Source organism: Phyllobates terribilis, unplaced genomic scaffold (genome assembly GCF_046119375.1).
Source record: "Phyllobates terribilis strain yellow unplaced genomic scaffold, ASM4611937v1 Scaffold_4__5_contigs__length_816908805, whole genome shotgun sequence".
Lineage (NCBI taxonomy): Eukaryota > Metazoa > Chordata > Amphibia > Anura > Dendrobatidae > Phyllobates > Phyllobates terribilis.
Window position 1 is genome coordinate 54,446,374 of NW_027362764.1, and position 15,149 is coordinate 54,461,522.

General features: G+C 46.8%; 1 protein-coding gene across 2 annotated transcripts in view; it reads right to left on the minus strand.

The window, feature by feature from the left end:
• The window catches only part of GNGT1 (G protein subunit gamma transducin 1), a 69,655-nt gene extending 54,963 nt beyond the window's left edge, over window positions 1-14,692 (minus strand). Inside the window, exon 1 of one of the 2 annotated variants that reach the window (XM_073677347.1) lies at window positions 14,519-14,692. The gene's annotated coding sequence lies outside the window, so the exon portion shown is untranslated. The remainder of the gene's footprint in view (window positions 1-14,518) is intronic. The other variant, XM_073677346.1, reaches the window with a different exon arrangement.
• Window positions 14,693-15,149: the final 457 nt, after the last annotated feature.

Sequence of the window (15,149 nt, forward strand, 5' to 3'; positions counted from 1 at the left end):
GCAGAGTCTGAACTCGTACCTAACTCCTGCTTGTTGTCTCTGTACTCCCGTTTGTGAGTTTGTGGTCCTCGTGCTACTTCACTGCAAGTACCCTGTGGGTATCTGGCTCTGCCTTTCCCTTCCTGTCTGTTCCATGTGAACAGAGCCCTGTCCGTCCTGCTCTGACTCCTTGCTCACTGCTCCGGCAGCCTTGCTCCGCTCTGACCCTTTTGCTCTCTGCTCCGGCAGTCCTGTCCTGCCCTGCTTCTGCTCGCTGCTCCGGCAGTCCTGTCCTGCCCTGCTTCTGCTCGCTGCTCCGGCAGTCCTGTCCTGCACTGCTTCTGCCCGCTGCTCCGGCAGTCCTGTCCTGCCCTGCTTCTGCCCGCTGCTCCGGCAGTCCTGTCCTGCCCTGCTTCTGCCCGCTGCTCCGGCAGTCCTGTCCTGCCCTGCTTCTGCCCGCTGCTCCGGCAGTCCTGTCCTGCCCTGCTTCTGCCCGCTGCTCCGGCAGTCCTGTCCTGCCCTGCTTCTGCCCGCTGCTCCGGCAGTCCTGTCCTGCCCTGCTTCTGCCCGCTGCTCCGGCAGTCCTGTCCTGCCCTGCTTGTGCTCGCTGCTCCTGCAGCCCCGTCCTGCTCTGCTTGTGCTCGCTGCTCCTGCAGCCCCGTCCTGCTCTGTTCTTGCCCACCGCTTCGGGCGTTCCCTCTCTGCTGTGGTTGTCTACCGCATCTGCGGTTCTGTGACCCAGTCTGTACTGGGTCTTAACCTTTCTGTGCTCCAGCCCGTCCTTTCGGCCAGTACCTCCCTGCCTGCATACTCGCCTGTATCCACCCATCTGCATACCTGCCGTGTTTGCTTACATCCACCAGTCTGTGCCAGCCTAACCTGCCTGTTCCAGTAATCCCAGTGTGGGTCAACCCCCGTGTCCGGAGTTTGACCTGGAGTAGCACCTGGTCCCTCTGCCCGGTTTCTCCCTGGTGCACTGGCGTCGTATGCCGTCGTGCCACCTTGGTCGGATCGGCCAGATACTTAGTCACGCCCCTCCAGGCACTCTCCGGTCCATGGTCCAGTGGAACCACAACACCCGCACACGCCAGTCAGTCCGGGCGTGTGCATAACAGCATGCTCAGGCCATGGTTCCCGTTGAGCCCCACGGCCTTCGCTCTCTGAGAAGTTTTCCAGCGAATACATGCATTAAAAATAAATAAATAAATTTTTTTTTTTTCTCTCAGCTGAGTTCCAGGCTAATTACGCAACCGTCCAGATGGATCTATCTGCTCTCGTTCCTGCGGATCCGCCACGTTACTATGGGGATCCAAGACAAAGTCGTGCATTTGTGGAGCAATGCATGCTACACTTCAAGTTCTACCCTCTATGTTTTCCCACCGATCGGGTTAAGGTGGCATTCATTATGTCTTACCTGGCGGGTGATGCCTTGGAATGGATCAACCCCCTATATGAAACACAGGATCCGATCCTCCTGGACCTAATGGCCTTCCTGGTGGCCTTTCTAATGGTCTTCGATGATCCTAACCCGGAGGCTCCTGCTGAAGCTTCACCTCCCAATGTCCCGGAGCAGCCCCGATGGGTAATGTGTGTGGGTAGCGCAATAGTCCTCCAGCCCAATGAGACTACTGCCCACCCAGAATCCTCACAGGGTGACTACGCTTTCCGGAATACTTCTCCCAACCTCAAGAGGCAGTCCAGACGTGCTAGACGTAGAGGCAAGCCGTCACGCCAGGGTCTGTCCTCCCTGAGACCTCCTGACCCCAACCTTGAAGTCCCTACTGAAGCTTCATCTCCCTGTATCCCAGAGAAGCCCCAACGGGTAATGTGCGTGGGTAGTGCCCCGGTTCTCCTGCCCGAAGAGACTTCTGCCCATCCAGACTCCACACAGGAGAACTTCCTGCACCCGGCATCAGATGCTTCACCCACTTTAACCGGTGTGCATGTCCAAGGATGCTCCAAAGCTGTGGTTACCTCTGAGTCTGTGCACCTCTACTACCTGGCGGAGAACCCCCTGTTGTCTCCTGAATCCTCTGGGATACCACTCGATGACAAATGGAGAGAGACTTCTCTACACTTGGTACTCGATACTTTGTCCGCTTCGTCCTGTGAGCCTGACAATGGGTACCCCAAAGTGGTAGTTACTCCCGAGTCTCTACAACCCTCCGACCAGGCGGAGGACCTCCAGTTGTCTCCAGAACCCTTCGGGGTGCTACCTGGTAGCGAAAGGACAGAGACTCTCCTATACTCTGTACCTGATACCTCGCTCGCTTCGTCCAGTGAGTCCAACCTAGTGTACTCCGAAGCAGAGGTTACTCCCGAGTCTCTACAACCCTCCGACCAGGCGGAGGACCTCCAGTTGTCTCCAGAACCCTTCGGGGTGCTACCTGGTAGCGAAAGGACAGAGACTCTCCTATACTCTGTACCTGATACCTCGCTCGCTTCGTCCAGTGAGTCCGACCTTGTGTACTCTGAAGCAGAGGTTACCCTTGAGTCTCTACACCCCTCTGACCAGGCGGAGGACCTCCAGTTGTCTCCAGAACCCTTCGGGGTGCCACCTGGTGGTGAATGGACAGAGACTTTCCTATACTCGGTACCCGATACCTCGCCTGCTTCCTCCAGTGAGTCCGACCTAGTGTACTCTGAAGCAGATGTTTTCTCTGAGCCTCTGCACTCTTCTGACCCGGCGGAGGACCTCCAGTTGTTTCCTGAATTCTCCGGGGTACCACCAGATAACAAAGAGACAGTGACTTTTCCTCATTATGTACCTGATAACCCGTCTATCTCTTCCTGTGAGCTTGACAAGATGTACCTCGAAGCAGAGATTACCCCCAAGTCTCTGTCCCCCTCCAACCCGGTGAAGGACTTCCAGTTGTCTCCTGTACCCTCTGGGGTGCCACCTGAAAATATGTGGAGAGAGACTTCCTTGTGTGCTGTTCCTGGTACTCCACCCGTTTCGTCTGTTGCTGAGGATGGCTGGATGGGAGGTAGCATCCTAGCTAACCAGATGAGATCAATTTTTCCTGTGGACAGTGTAAGTGATCTCCTTGAAGTGAACGACTCGTCCTCGAATTCCCTGCGGAAGATTCTGGCAGGCCTGAAGAAGAGGGGGCGTAAGGGGGGGGGTACTGTAACATACCTGGCGGCGTCCTTGCATGGTGGTCCATCTCCCACTGTGCAAGAGCGCGCACTTGATCTCCAGTCCAGAATGTCTCTCTGGCTTCCCTCCTTGCTGTCTGTTTGTCTGTTTTGGCTGCATAGGGCGACGCCCGCTGAACTTCCTGTTTCTTGTACCTGCTGCGGACACGCCCCTGTTGCACCTTCAGCCTATTGCTGTCCATCTTTGGGTATTTATACCACCTTCTTCCTCAAGATGGCGCCTGAGCATTGTGTCCTGTCAGTCGGCTTTTTTGTCTCTGACATGCCAGGTCCTATCCTGTTTTCCTGCCTGTTTTCCAGTTCTGTGTCTGAACTGTGGTCTGTTCTTGTGAACACGCTTCTTGCCTGTTCTTTCGCCTTCTAGGGGCTGTATTCCTAGATCTGCCTGTCTGTGCCTTGCGGTATCTGTTCCCGTCTGAACAGAGTCCTGTTTGTGTCTCTGCCTTTCGGTATCTGTTCCCGTCTGAACAGAGTCCTGTTTGTGTCCCTGCCTTGTGGTATCTGTTCCTGTCTGAACTGAGTCCTGTCTATGTCTCCTGCTTTGTGGTATCAGTTCCTGTGTCTGAACTGAGTCCTGTCTGTGTACTCTTGCCTGCTGCCTTTCCTGGAGGCTGTATTTCCAGGCCTGTCTGAACATGCTCCTAGCCTGTTCCTCCCGCCTTCTAGGGGCCGATTACCTAGACCCGCTCCTGTATCTTGTCTGTCCTGTCTGAACACGCTCCTAGCCTGTTCCTCCCGCCTTCTAGGGGCCGATTACCTAGATCCGTTCCTGTATCTTGTCTGTCCTGTCTGAACACGCTCCTTGCCTGTTCGTTCCGCCTCTCTGGGGGCCGTATTCCCAGACCCGCTCCTGTATCCTGCTGCAGTGTCGGTCTCTTCCGTACACTCAGTTCCAGTCTGAACTCTCTCCTATCCTTTACCTGTTTTGCCTCTATGTCCGTTCCTTTCCTTTTTCTGCAGAGTCTGAACTCGTACCTAACTCCTGCTTGTTGTCTCTGTACTCCCGTTTGTGAGTTTGTGGTCCTCGTGCTACTTCACTGCAAGTACCCTGTGGGTATCTGGCTCTGCCTTTCCCTTCCTGTCTGTTCCGTGTGAACAGAGCCCTGTCCGTCCTGCTCTGACTCCTTGCTCACTGCTCCGGCAGCCTTGCTCCGCTCTGACCCTTTTGCTCTCTGCTCCGGCAGTCCTGTCCTGCCCTGCTTCTGCTCGCTGCTCCGGCAGTCCTGTCCTGCCCTGCTTCTGCTCGCTGCTCCGGCAGTCCTGTCCTGCCCTGCTTCTGCCCGCTGCTCCGGCAGTCCTGTCCTGCCCTGCTTCTGCCCGCTGCTCCGGCAGTCCTGTCCTGCCCTGCTTCTGCCCGCTGCTCCGGCAGTCCTGTCCTGCCCTGCTTCTGCCCGCTGCTCCGGCAGTCCTGTCCTGCCCTGCTTCTGCCCGCTGCTCCGGCAGTCCTGTCCTGCCCTGCTTCTGCCCGCTGCTCCGGCAGTCCTGTCCTGCCCTGCTTCTGCCCGCTGCTCCGGCAGTCCTGTCCTGCCCTGCTTGTGCTCGCTGCTCCTGCAGCCCCGTCCTGCTCTGCTTGTGCTCGCTGCTCCTGCAGCCCCGTCCTGCTCTGTTCTTGCCCACCGCTTCGGGCGTTCCCTCTCTGCTGTGGTTGTCTACCGCATCTGCGGTTCTGTGACCCAGTCTGTACTGGGTCTTAACCTTTCTGTGCTCCAGCCCGTCCTTTCGGCCAGTACCTCCCTGCCTGCATACTCGCCTGTATCCACCCATCTGCATACCTGCCGTGTTTGCTTACATCCACCAGTCTGTGCCAGCCTAACCTGCCTGTTCCAGTAATCCCAGTGTGGGTCAACCCCCGTGTCCGGAGTTTGACCTGGAGTAGCACCTGGTCCCTCTGCCCGGTTTCTCCCTGGTGCACTGGCGTCGTATGCCGTCGTGCCACCTTGGTCGGATCGGCCAGATACTTAGTCACGCCCCTCCAGGCACTCTCCGGTCCATGGTCCAGTGGAACCACAACACCCGCACACGCCAGTCAGTCCGGGCGTGTGCATAACAGCCATGCTCTTCTCCATATATACGAGATTCATCAGAGCCAGTCTTTACCATCATAGTTTGGTCCGATGTCATTCACGTGCGGTCCGATTTTTTTCACGGACCCATAGACTTGAATTGGAAAGTTTGATCCAATACTCGGATCAACATCGGACATGTCTCCGTGATTTTGTGGGATTTTGATTTTCAAGAGGGAGTCCACTTTATTATACCATGGTCTCTCTTGACCACAATGATCAAAGAGAGTAATGGCCAGGATTAGCTATTGCTCCAATCCTGGCTAATCAGAGCAGGAGCACGGATGTGAGTTTACAGCCAATCACCATCTCCACGGTTGAAAGTAAGTAGAGAGATAGGGGCGCAATAGCGCTGTTATCCAACAACAGCCAAGTAGGTAAAAGAAAATATGCTCACCTTTTATGAGTTGTGTAATGCACAACTCATGTAAGAATTTCTAGGGCTGCAGCCAGCACAGAATCCCTAGGGATCTTGTAAGGTTGTCTGTAATAGGATGAAGATGGTGCCGGAAAAAAAACCACGCTCCTCTGTGGTGAAGAAATTTGCCGAGAGATTGTGTATAATTAACAATCTTGTAGTTTATTACTAAAAGCTACGACTACTACGCGTTTCATGGACGTCCCGTCCACTTCCTCAGGTACATAGCTGAACTCCACCTCCACGATTGGGATGGTCCACCTCTGCAGTACTTGTTATAGGGTGTCACTTGACATAAATATGCAATTCTTTGTTTACCTGGTGTAAATGCCCCTGTTCTCCAGAATCTGCCATTGGTTTTAGTTTTTTCCTGCGCATCTCCATTCCTGAGATATGGTCCCTTCTTCTCTGCATATAAATCTAGTCTTTTAGCTAACTGGGCGTGCTCCCCAAGAATACACCCACAGGGAACAGTTGAACACCACACCCACTTCCTAAAGAGACTAGATTTATATACAAGGAAGAAGGGGCCGTATCTCAGGAACTGAGAAGCGCAGGAACAAAATAAAAACATCACAGGATTCAGGAAAACAGCGGCATTTACACCAGGTGAAAAAAAAAATATTGATGGCAAGTAACAGAACCCATTTATTGTAAAAAAAAAAGTTTATATTGGCTGAGGATTAGCTCATTGTTATGATTGCACTTGATATAATATATAAGCAGTCTTGTAATTTTCTTTTCAAGCTTGTTCCCCTGCCTTGGCTTTGATAGAGGTCTTACGTTACAGAACGAAATAAAAGAGTATCACCCTCAGCAGTTTAGCTCATGACTCCCGTGGAGCTGTAAGGTGCCGGATTATTTGCGCCTCTGTGTCCTCTATAACCTGAATCTTCTCTTGTTCACTTCAGATTCCCACACTGTTGCGTGTTTGGCCTCGGATGATTTCCTCCCTCGGCCTCTCTGACTATTTTTATGATACGATCTCGCTATTTTTTTTTTCCTTCTCGCTGTCAGACAATTACTTTAGCTATTTTTGAATCTAATTAAGAGAACAGCAGCCCCTAGAGGCCTCGTCCGGCAATCGGTGTCTAAGATGTAATGAATTTCATTTAGAAATGTGTTTTCTGTGTTTTTTCTCATTCTTAGGACATATCCTCGGATAACTTTTCACTTTTAGGGTTAAATGTCCCTTTAAATACTTTTGATGGACCCTTAGGAATTTTTGTGGTTTGCTGGGTCGTAAAAGAGTAATCCATCTCAATGCAAGATTTCGACAGAGATTCCCCTGCTGTGCTGCTATGTAGATGAACCACATGCGTAGGTCCTTTATCTAGAATTTCTACTACTGTCCACATGAAATCATGGGTCGCCTATGACCGCATCTTGACTGACTGGAAGTTTTGCTGTCAGCTATGACTAAACAAATCATTTTCAAGTTGTGAATACATTGGGTCAACTGGAAAGTCAAAGCTTCTGGGCCACAATCTGCTTTATAACACCCTCCAACCCATTTATCATACCGGTATCATCTGTGGCAAAGAGGCCTTTTGGGTCCCCTTAACCACTAGGTTGCAGATTGTGCAAATTATTGGATGCAGATGCAATTATTAATGTTCCCCAATCTGCAAGCTTCACAGTGCTGTTTATAATTGTCCCAGCACCATAGTGCATCCATGAGAGTGCCAATCACTCACAGTCCCCCAGTCACCAACCGGACCGTCTTATGCACAATCTTTTTCACTCTGATATGAAAGCTGCATGTGATGATCTAGATCCTAGGTACACAATCAGGAAATCAAGATCTAGAGATAGGACCGTCTACATTGGGTACACCTTGTCGCGGTGGGATAGCATTTACCCTTTTTTAATCAAAACAGTATCAACTAAGTCCCCTATGTCATTTACATATCTTATTACTATTTATTAATTTACTAACTACAGGGTGTATGCTCATTTTGTTTTTGTCTTAGGTAAAGTCCACATGGGGTCTCTGCTTTTGACATAACGATCACCATAGTCTTTCCTCATTTACACCACTAAATTAGTTTTTCGGCGCTAAGATGGAATTTTCTACAAATACTGATCCATTTTTTTGGAAAATAATGTTGGACTGACAAAGTTTAAATGCAGTATTCATGTTAAAAAAAATCATTATGGGTGACCCCCCCACACCCTTTTTGGAAAAGTCCTTTAAAAAAGAAAAAAATCATAATAAAACAAGAATGTAGAAGACCTTGTAGAAAGTGGAGCTGATGGCTTGGCTTCTCTTCCTTGAGAAATGACAATATCATTACAGTAGAGCTTAGATACCTTTTGCATCACTATAGTAGATGTCACACAGTGACTATGGGCGCTAACCAGGTCCCTAGAACTAGGGGCGCCCTAGTCTATTCCTGTCCCCCGGATTACGTGCATTCCTATACTACTATATCAACCCTTATCTGTCCTCTCCCCCACCAAGGGTAGTGGGAAGCAGAAGTATGTATGAACACACTAAGCAGACAAACAAGGGAAGACGGACAGGGATAAATGAAAATGACAATCATACAAAATACACTCACCAAACAACAGAGTGGGACACAGGGGAGTTAAAGGAAGGAGAAACTAAATAGGAGAGGATGAAGATGTGCACACAGACAAAACTCTAAGCAACAATCTCCTGAACAAATCACCAAATGCCTACTCCAACCACAAACTACACCTCCAACTCCTGAACCAGGCAATAAGAACTATCACTGGCAATCCCTAAGTGCCAGAGGCGAGAATATATAGCAGAAAGGAGTGGCCAACTCTGAACAGCTGATACAATCCAAGTTGCAAAGCTCCAGGAGCTTCAGCTGAACAGTTTAACCCTTGAAATATTAGCAAGTAAAAAAACTGCACTGTTTAATAAGATGGTGACGTACTTCTAACCAGTGCAGGAGTTTGTGAAACCAGACACCATGGTCTTCTGGCCCCTCTCTGTCGCGGTATCCCCGTGACAGTATATCCCCCATCTGAACAAGGTTGTCTACCCCAAATCTTGGTTGTTTTAGATAACACCTGGACCCGATTGATGACATTTTCTAAATGTTATCCGATTTTTTTCACGGACCCAAAGACTTGCATTGCTGATTTTGATCTGCCCCCTTGGATCGAACTACGACATGTCTCTGATTTTTTCCGAGGACCACCCAAAAATTGGACGTGTGCACAATCCATAGAATATCATAGGTACGAGTGCTGTCCATGAAAACTTGAGCCCTAACAAATGTGGACAAGTGTAGCGTTGTTTTTGAAACAAGGAGTAATATTTTTCTATTCTTGGACAACCCCTTTAATTCTTTACAATTACTGCTGACATATTATGTATCACACCTTCCTTGGAATTGTAGATTAGTTACAACTGGACGGAAATGTTTTGCACGATCTCTGCCTGAAGTAACAGGGAGAGACTCTGACATCTTGTACGTTGCGTACGACGGCGAAGATTAATTACTCGATGATAATGAGGACTGAGCATGGGGCTATGGATGACACAAAGAATTAGTAGGAATATTATGTTCATGCTAAATTCAGAGAAGGATCGTGTCTCCACAAAACTCTTTTCTTGCGAGAAATGAAGTAAACGTGTCGTCTACATTCATTGTTGGCCCACCATTGTTACACGGGTCGTGAGAACTACGAAAAAAGTGGACAGGAGCTCAAAAGTTGCCATTATTTAAGCATCACAGAGGTTGCACCCCCATATGCTAGCAAAGGACAAAGAGGCGTTTTCATATTTTGGAAACCCCCAGTCCCCTTGCTATATTTTTTTTAATGTGCTTTACTCACTCTCACCTGGTCTAGCACTGAGTCTCTGCCACTACTCCCGGTGTCTGTTGCTGTGTGCAGTACTGACATCACATTGACAGCGCTGCAGAAAATCACTGAGCTAAGCTACTCTGAACAACTCAGACAGAGACGCTGAGCTCACTGATTGGCTGCAGCGCTGTTGATGTGACCTCAGCGCTGCAGGAAGAGGAGACTCAGTGATGGACCCAAGAGGGTGAGTAAAGCACAGTTCATTAAAAAACCAAAATGGAATCGGGGAAGAGGGTTTCCAAAACTACACCCCTTTAAAGGCAAGGGTGCACACAATGTTGTCTGTATGGCTTCCCACACTGCCTGGAGAAGAATTATTGATAGGACATTTTTTAATGTAGCACAATAAGTCCTACAAAGCTCAGGGTTGAGGGTACTGTGTAATGAGTTGGGGGGCACCAAAATATAATGTCACTGAGAACAGGACATTAAACTAGCAGACACCAGGGACCGGCCGATATAGATAGCATACGTTCGACATCATATCTGAGTTTATGGACGTTGTCTTTTGAACGATAACCTAATTTAAAAGAATTCTCCAGGCAAAATTGATAAACTGTGTTACTGTTGCCAACTGCCCAAAATTTGCCGGATTATCCCAAATTTTCAAATACCAGTAAAGTCTGGGCTCCCCATGCTGAAAGGGACAAGTTTTATAGAAAGTCACTGAAAAGTGGGCAATCGTGTTTGCTTTCTTGGTGTTTCAGGCTGGAGTTGGGGCCAATGCCAGATCACACTGTGAATGGGGGTAAATTGGGTAGAGAAGAATGGTTTCCCCATCTGTGTGCTCAAGGGGGTTCATACCAATGTCCACTTGGACTTCTAACAGCTCGTTGTAACATCACAGGAGATCTTCCATTGATCCCATTCTTCTGCCCTGTCCATGGCTCATACAGCCTCCACCAAAACTTCAATTAGGTCTTCTGGGTCATGAAATACTTTTCTGCATCACTTGCTGACTCTTTTTCTTTCTCTGTGCCAACACTCCAGCTCTTTATGGACTTCTGTGCAGTGATACAGGGATTATAATGGGATCGCTGTCCCGTTACTGACTCTTTGTTATAAGATCCTATTTTACATCTGTCGTCTGAGTCATTGGCTGGAATGGCTTCCACATCTTCACTGAGCCGCAGGCTCCCACCTGGGCAGCACATGTCACCGTATATTATGTGGTCGGGCATAGGCATCGTCACAGCTCGGTCATTATTTGGGCAACCACAGGAAAAATCACTGAAATAAGTGTGGGATATTATCTTATGTGTCATTGGAAGGAGATCTGCATGAAATTGCCATCATATACGTTAGATAGGTGGCTGGCCACCAATGTGTTGCTGCAATTACTGCAGCAAAAGGTGGTCCTACAAAAGTATTTACTCCGGGGGGGGGCTGAATACAAATGAACCTCAGATTTCTATTTTTAAAATATTTAGGAAACCTTGTATCATTTCCTTTACACTTTACAAATACTCGCTACTTTGTGTTGGTATATCACATAAAATCCAAAGAAAATTAATTTAAGTTTTGTGGGTGTAACGTGAAAAAATGTGGAAAAGTTCATGGGGTATGAATTCTTTTTCAAAGCGCTGTACCTGCGTAATGCAGGATATTCCAGCTCATGACTGTTCCATTTATTACATACCGATATCACTTTAGGTCAATTCAGAACAAAAAAGGGCAAACTCTTAAGAGGGAGGAATTTTTCAGGTGATCAAAATGTTCTTGGGTCTCGTTCAAAACCGGACTGGTGACGTACTAAGGGAAGATTGTAGAGGACCGTGATTAATAACTCTACAATCCCAATATTCCACTAGGTTTTTTTTCACATTACATCATTTGATAATGCCCTGTGCACTTCTAACACTAAGTTGAAAAATTGTCAGGTTTTGCTGATGAACATATTCTACAGTGTTAGTTCTCAGCTGGAGCCTGTACCGGCCATGGAAGCATAATAATCGGGCAGCACTGGCCGGAGGCAGCTGGCGACAGCAAAGGAAACACCACAACTGGCACCCTGCAGGTTGACCTATATCCTACACCTCCTGAAACTGTGACTCGTGTGCTACTTTGTCATTTGGCCATTTTTTTACAGCAAAATCTCGGCTCTACAATAGTCATGCAACAGACACGTTGCACAGATGTTTTTGTCGTGCAACTTTCCTGAGAAATGAAGTTGTGCAGCCCTTGCCTTAATCAAAGTGTTTTACAAAATATATAGTAAAATAAATACCATGACCAAGAATGAGTGAGCCGCTAGCAGCACCATTTCTGCCACCAGCAGTCAGGGCAGTAATACTACCAAACGCAGGTCACAATTGGCATCTTTTGCCTTCGGCAGGCGTATTGTTGCAAAGCAAGTGGAAGGTATTATGGAATATATAGCACATCACTTGTATCTGTCACAGAAGAATGATGTTACCTCTGTCAGCAACACAGTCAGTTTGAGTCATAGTTCTGCACAGAATGGTCTGCCTGATCACAAATGAATAAGAGGGATCATTTTTGGACCATTTTTTAATTAAAAAAAAGAAGAAAAATCTGTCATTGCCCTGTGTTATTAAACATGCTGTTGGTTACTACGGGGTTAGCTTCTGTTCCTATGGTGACGGTACTATGACATTGCTATAATGTGTTTGCGTTAAAGAGATTGGGTTTAGAGACAAGAGACCTCAGAGTGTTATACACATCTTTTAAAGGGCAATTGGAGTCTTTGCAGTATTGTGAAACTAATTTTTTGGAAAAATGTATCAAACCTGGCGAATTGGAATATAAACAGATTCGCTCATCTCTACGAATAAGTTTTGTTTTTGGGATCACTCCTTCAACCAATACTGGAAAATTTTTGTTCCTTTTATAACATGTAAGAAGCTCAATTAAGTCAGAAAATCACTTTCTGGGAAATTTAGTGATTATGATGATTAACAGTTCCCCATTAATTTTGGAAGAATTAACCAACATGAATGTCTAGGTTGAAGGAATTTCTATTTGGACGATACAAGAATTGGGACATCCAAGGTTTAATCAGTGATGCAAGAGTGTTTCAAGTCCTTGGAAGTTCTTGTGTTGTGTCCACCATGAGGGCCTCAATAAAACCTATGAGGTCTTGTTGGTGAGGACTTCAATGGTATCAAGTATGGATAACATTCTCAGAGCTGTTTGGACATTATATTGTTTTCTTGAGGGAAGCAGTAAAAATGCTCCTTGGTATTTCTCTCCTTGGTATCCTGGCACCTATGCTGGGCGTATTGATACTTGTTTCTCCATGGGAATAACTTGTTTTTCTTTAATAGTTTGTAATATTAAACATAACATTGTGCCAATCTTCCAACCAGTCTGGTTCTAACATGTCAGGAATGATGCTGCAGATTACGAGGAACCAGAGCCTTGTCCTAACCCCGGCCCTACAAATATGAGCATGTGCTACTATGTAAGAAATTAATTAGCTCCCCTATACACATAGACTGAAGTTGTTCGTACCCTCTTATATTTGCGGATTGGACAACAGTCTAACATGTATGGGGACTTCTTGACTATCCGACCTATTGGATTCCCAACTGTCAATCCTTTTGTTCCCCGACAGACAAGTTGCTCTCATAGAGAGCACATGAATGCTCAGGTGATCACAGCCCGACTGCACAATTGTAGTCAGGTATATTTTTATCTGAAATGCTGCGACAATTAGAAAAAAACATAGCTTGGAGACCAGTCAAGGGAATATAGGGAGAGACCTGACTAGTCCGGAGCTACCCCTGCCAGATTTTCCTGCATCGCTCCAGTTGACAGGCATCTCTCAATTTCCCATGTGTACACATAGGGAGAGACCTAACTAGTCCGTCGCTACCCCTGGCCAACATTTCCACCGAATCGCTCCAGTTGACAGGCATCTCCTACATGTGCACATAGGGAGAGACCTGACTAGTCCGATGCTGTAACAGGACAGCTTTTCCCCACATCGCTCCAGATAACAGGCATCTCGTATGTGTGCACATAGGGAGAGACCTAACTAGTCCGGTGCTTTCATTGGCCAGCTTTTCCCCGCATCCGCATCTCAGACTTGTGCACATAGAGAGAGATGACTGACTAGCTCATCGTTGTCCCTGGCCAACTTTTCCTCGTATCACTCCAGTTGACAGGCATCTGCCACATGCACTTAGGGAGAGACCTGACTAGTCTGGCGCTGTCACTGGCCACTTTTCCCTGCATTACTCCAGTTGACAGATATCTGCCATGTGTGCACATAGGGAGAGATCTGGCTACTCCAGTGATGCCACTGGCCAACTTTTCCTTGCATCGCTCCAGTTGACAGGTATCACCCAAATGTGAACATAGCAAGAGACCTGTCAATCAACTAGAGCGGTGCAGGAAGAACAACCATAAAACATCCAACTGGGTGAGTAGTTTGGCTGTATTGCACTGTTATATTTTAAAGCTTTTTTATGGGTCGGACTTTGACTTACAAGTTAGCCACTAACTATTATGGAGGACTCGGAGAATCCTTCTATTAATACAGATTATTCCTAAAACAGCATCATTTTTTTTCTTTTTAAACCAAATGTCTCCTTACGATTTTTGGGTTTGAATTCAATAATGATGCTGGTAGCAGAGGAGTCATTTATACACAAGTGGTCAAAATTGTTGGTACCCCTCGTTTAATGAAAGAAAAACCCACAATGGTCACAGAAATAACTTGAATCTGACAAAAGTAATAATTGCAGTGATTACCTCAAAAGGTTGTTCAACAAAATATTAAGTTAAGAGTATCATTATTTCTGTCCAGGCCGATTCCATGAGGTTAATTTTTTTTTTAAATTCTGTGGAAGCAGAAAAGCAATGTCTGACTTTCATCTGTTCATTTTCATAGATTTTTAATTTATTATTACTTTTGTCAGATTCAAGTTATTTCTGTGACCATTGTGGGTTTTTCTTTCATTAAACGAGGGGTACCAACAATTTTGACCACGTGTGTAGTTCCTCTAAGAAAGCATAAAAAAGAAATATCAGAGGGTGCTTGTACTATGCAAAATAAAGAATTCACGATAATGAGATATTTGCTCACCTGAAACTGTTGTGTAAGCTCCGGCACCACAGTGTTGGATGCTTGTATGCAGACCGCCGCTGCTTTGGGATCTGGGGGCTCTGTAGTCTTGGATGACCTTCAGAGCAGTGTTAGAGATAAAAGCAAAAACAGGTAATTCTGGGAAGGAACGAGCACACAAAGAGCAGGAAAGGTACAGTATATTCATTATCATTTTATTACTACAATAAAGTAATAAAATAATTAGAAATATACATCTGCTGCAGACTGCGGATTATCTCCATCCTGCCCAAATCTGTCAGAAGTGACCCATCTTCCTAAGTCTCCTCGACCAGGGTGTCACTGCAGCCTCTCACTCCCCAAAAAATCTCAAGTGGTGGAAAATGGAAGCGAGAACATAATAGTGGCAGTTAAAGGGGGCCTGTCAGATCTTCTGATATGGGTATTTTAGTAAATTATTGAATCCCCATGAAATTCTGAAGCATTTTTTTTGAAAAAAAAAATTGACCGTGCCGTTTCTTTGGTATTCCTTCAAAAATGCGTAAAAAAAATTGACCACTGGGTGTTATCAATTGAGGGTGTATCTCTGACATTGTCCAATCAGGGCAGATTATATGGTGACAAACCCCTTTAATAACCCCTTAATGTTGGG